This window comes from Morone saxatilis, unplaced genomic scaffold (genome assembly GCF_004916995.1).
Source record: "Morone saxatilis isolate NCDOM2014 unplaced genomic scaffold, NCSU_SB_2.0 Contig16, whole genome shotgun sequence".
NCBI lineage: Eukaryota > Metazoa > Chordata > Actinopteri > Moronidae > Morone > Morone saxatilis.
The window spans coordinates 15,864,722-15,869,739 of NW_023339718.1; the positions used below are offsets into that span (position 1 = coordinate 15,864,722).

Consider the following 5,018-nt stretch of genomic DNA (forward strand, 5'->3'; position numbering starts at 1 on the left):
CCACCCCTAACATCCCCTCCTCTCGTCTCCTCCTGTCCTATGGCACCCTATGGATCCTCATTAGCTAGTCTACTCAGCACGTGCACTCGTACATCCATGTGTCACTCTTTTATCATTTGGGGGAAGGTAGAATAGATACTCATAGCTGTGTGTGTCTGTGTATATCTGGATTGTATAGTTTAGCCTTTGGTATTTGGTGTGTTGGAAGAGAAGCTTACAGACAGCTGTCACAACCTTTAAAGTATGTGACAAATTCTAGTGAGGGGATTACTTACAGTGTACATTTGCTTCATGTGCCCTCAATGAAAATGCTAATTACAGCTCCCTTGCAAATGATTAGTAAGCTTATTTCCTTGTATCACATTATACTTGGTCTTTTACGTGTGAATCTTATAAAATGTCCGAACACATAATGGGGGGCATTGTTATTCTGCCACTGAGCCGACGGCAGAGAAAGACAGGGGCCCCGAAGCTGTTGTGTTACATGTCACACCTGTTTTGCTTCAGGAATGCCAGATCTAAAATTTCGTACTGGGGCAGCATTATCAGTGTAAAACAACAAAGCCAGCATAGTTTCAGGTCTTCTTTACGGCAGTATTGTGGGATCTCTGTGTAAAAAGGGCCAGAGTGAGGAAATAGTGTTCAACAAAGATGTGCAAAGTGATCCTTTTAACGTTATTAGACTTGGTTGGAAAAATTATCACCTTGTGGCAAAGCACGTAAGGGCACCCGACCTTCCTCCCCCCCAGTGTCCAGCCTTCCTCCACATATGTTCAACCACCCAATATTCTTATGGACCTGTGTTCGGGGACACTATAGGGCTTTGTTAACTAAACCATACACATTTGAGTACAGTCAAAACTCTTCCTTTTAGGTTTTAAGTTTTATGAACAACTCTCCTTTTAAACTAAGAATTATTTAAGTAAGCTGCTGTTTTATTTTTGTTACTTTGTAGTTCTCTTGACAAATAAGGAAGAATTAAACCTGGCATAATAGTTCTTAAAACTGTTACATGGCTATCTAGAGCCTAGAGCCTAAATGTGGTTGGAACAAAGAGATCATTGGACTGCAGGCACATTATGTCCCCCTTTATGGGTTAAATGGTCAATGTAAAAAGTGTCTGTTTCTAGATCAGCTTTGATTTGTGCTGGATTTGTCTAGCAGGGCCGATGAGGAAGGATCTGTGTGCAGATCAGTTTGGTACACAGTGTTCTGGTGCTGGGACAGAGTGGAGGGGGGTGTGTATTTTATGTACACGTGTGTGCGTATGTGTGTGTGTTTTCCTGTCAAGCAAAGGAAGGCCCTATAGTCCACCTCCCTCGCTCTTTACTTCCCTCCTCCTTTCTCTCCCCTATACCATCCCCCCCAAAGCTATATAGCTGGAGAGTATATATTTACCTTTCTCAGCCATACGTGCACTTTGCCCACTTTGCTTTTGTTCAGAAGTTTTAAAAATCAAAAAAAAAGAAGAGCAGGATTCTTTACCTCCCAGTAACACAGTGCAGAGAAAGAAGTGTAGATTGATGGTCAACTAACTCGAGTGTAACCACAAGCTTGTCTTCTGTTCTAACTATTTTAGATAAAGGGACTTGGGTGATTTTGGTCAGTGCAGGATTGGCCCGTTCGTGACTAGGAGTAGCAGCATGCATACTGCAAACTTGTCCTACATTGAAGACAAGCTGGTACTAGATAGTCTAAATAATTTACTGTTGGACTATGAAGATTTACAATATTTATGTTCTGCTCCCTGCGATTGCTACAATAGCTCAACAGACTTGGATGCATAGTGGGTGCCGCCCCCAGTGGCCATTTAAGCTACTGCCAACCGTTCCAGTAAATAGACAGATAGATAGATTCTTTATTGTCCTTTCCAGGAAATTTGTTGCCACAGACTGTACATAACCCTACACACGTCATTCACACAAGCTAGACATCTAATCACAGCATATACATTCAGGTATTTACACATAGCGGTTACCTGGGAGTTTTGTTGAGTAATGGCAGAAGGGACGAAACCTCTGTCATAGCGAGCTCGTTTACAGGCCAGTGATCTGTATCTGTGAGATCTGTATCCGCCTGGGGTCGTGTGCTATGGTGTGTGCTCTGCGTGTGATGGCTTTTGCTTTTTTTTCGGTTGTATAATACTATTGTAAAGCAGCAGCAGAAGGTGGGGGGCAACCGAAAGAGCTTTGAGGTGCGGATGGCAGAAAGTCTTTGTTGGCAGCGTTTGTGAATGTCTGTGGTGTGTTGTTCAAAGCTCAGTTTATTGTCCAGAGTTAGTCCAAAGTATTTGAAGCACTCCACCATCTCAACAGCTTCATTATTGATATAGGTGGGATTGTGGGTGGTTAAATAAGAGTTCTTTTGTTTTTGTGATGTTCAGCAGCAGAAAGTTGTCTGTGCACCACTGTGTGAAGTGGGAAATGGAGCTTATATAGCTTCGAATACAGTTACTGTCATTAAGGAGTGTAAGGATGAGAGTATTTGATGTATGTGGGGATAGGTGAGGGGTTGGTATAGTTATTGGTGTAGAGGGTAAACAGGAAGGGACTCAGGACACAACCTTGTGGGGCTCCGATGTTGATGGTAGAGGACGTTACAGAGCGCTCTCTGACAGTTTGTGGTCTGTCACTGTGGAAGCTGTATACCCAGTGGATGAGGAGTGGGATGACATTGAGGTGGTGGAGTTTCCTGATCATCTGGTGACGGTGAATAGTGTTGAAAGCAGAACTGAAGTCTGGCAAAGTTACAGGGTGATTTAAGGTGTTGTAGGAGGGAGTGAAGGAGGCATTCCACAGCATCCTCTGTCCCCCTTTTGGCCTTATAGGATAACTGATGGGGGTCCGATTGTGATCAGACAATAATATAGATATAAATATGCAGAGGTTTGGCCCAGCGATACCTACACCACTTATAGTTTATAGTATTTTTTTTATATATTTATACCCAGTGTGGATTTTCTTTAAGGAGAGAGACTTCCTGGAGTAGTTTTAGAAACAGATGCAAATTCTCAGTAATGTTTCATCATGAGCTGCTAGTCAGGTTCACTACGTCCAGATCTGCAAATCTGATACCATCTGTTTCTGACTGGCTGTTCTGTGTGTATGCAAAAACTGAACTCAGCACATTTAAATAGAGGATGGAATCAGACAGTGAGGAGAGAGTGAGACGTGGAGAGACACAGGAGGAAGAAGGAAGAGGAAGAAGAGGATGACGGAGAGGTTTGGGTCTCAAACTTTTTTGTGGAATCCCCTTCTTCTCCTCCTCTTACCCTAGATCTTCTCTTATTTTCCTGTATTTTTCGGATTTATCAATAATCATGCCAAACATTTTCAAGTATGGAAAAACACTAACTTTAGAAATAAGCTATATAAATGTTATATGTCACTGCCTTGACTAATGATCGTTCACTACAGTAGTAGTCAAACACTGTGGAAAATTCCAGAAAAATGATTTGCATTATTTACCTAAACAACTGTTTCCATGAAGCCAGATGATACTGAAGTACTGTAAGCTGTTTGTATGTACAGCCTGATAAGATATTTGAACTGCTGCAGTCAGACCTCAGAACAAACAGAGAGCCAACAAAGATGGACATATTTCTCCTGCTCATCACAGCTGCATCAGGCAAGTGTTTCACATGTTTTATGTTTGTTTATGTAGTTTTATTAAGGTACATCTCTTCACTGTCAGCACTTTCATGGTGTATTTCAGTTTTATAATACTTCTTTATTGATTTATTTTATGTTCATGATATCGTGTACAGGGACTGAAGGTCTGCCACCTTCACCTTGTCATCCAACTGCATTGAAATATGTTGTGGTAATATTGCAGCTCTTAAATTCTTTTTTAGATAATACAGGTGCACAGTGCACACTTCATGTACATTAAAGTTAAGAGCATTCCCATCAGGGTTTTTGGGGCCGATCACGATTACTGGAAGCAGTATCTGCTGATGCCGATCACCAATAATGAGATCTATTTATCTTGCAGTGTTATTTATTGAACTATTATTAACTAGATATTAGGTATTAAACTAAGGAAATGATCATATGTTGTGAATTGACGGCTGTTTATTTATTGAGAGGCAACATGTGCAACATATTTCACACAGAGAGAACTTAAACCACAGCATATGCTTGGTTATTGGGAGCAGTTAGATAACAAATATACAGTGTTTCCCACAGAATGACAGTGTAACTGTAGCAGGGAGGGGAGGGAGATATATTTCTATTTCTAGTCGGTCATTTCTCATTTTACCATTTTAATTCTACTTTATTCTCTACTTTATTTTAGTGTCTTTTATTTACTTACAAACTACATTAATCTGCCTTTTTCTTTCTTCTCTTTTCCTCTCACACACACCTCCACCTCTGTCTCACACTGACTGACTTGCCCTGTCCTGCCTCTTTATGTTTCTTTCTCCATGTGTCATTCAGGCTGTGTGTGTCTGCTCTGTTCATTTTCTTGGTCAGTCTCTCTCTCTCTCTCTCTGTCTGTCTCTCTCTCTCTCTCTCTCTCTCTCTCTCTCTCTGTCTCTCTTTTGCTCTCTCATTCTCTGTCTCTCTTGCTGTCTCTCTTTTACTCTGTCTCTCTCTCTGTCTCTCTCTTGCTTTCTTTCTCTGTCTCTCTCTCTCTCTCTCCCACCCGCTCTCTCTCTCTCTCTATTTAACTCTCTCTCTCTTTGTCTCTCTCGCTCTCTCTCTCTCTCTCTCTCTCTCTCTGTCAATCTCTCTCACCCTCTCTCTCTCTCTGTCTCTCTCTCACCATGCGGTCTGTCTAAATAAATCTGTGTGGTGACATATATATCAGTTGCTGCTGTCTCTGCTCTGAGAACAGGCCTGTACTCTCACACTGTCACAGAGCTCTGAGTGGAAGAAAGAGACAGTGGAGAGAGCTGACAGTGACTAAGATTTAAAAAAAAAAAAGCTGACTCAATCAAGCAGGGCTCAGCTGTCAATCATGAGATGAAAGCCACTTTTTAAAGTTTAAAATGACAAATTAAAACTGATCAGACA

The 5,018-nt window shown here is 41.4% G+C and overlaps 1 protein-coding gene across 1 annotated transcript in view; it reads left to right on the forward strand.

The window, feature by feature from the left end:
* LOC118325557 (calphotin-like) overlaps window positions 1-5,018 on the forward strand; it is a gene marked incomplete in the record, with an annotated part of 15,520 nt that overhangs the window by 5,637 nt on the left and 4,865 nt on the right.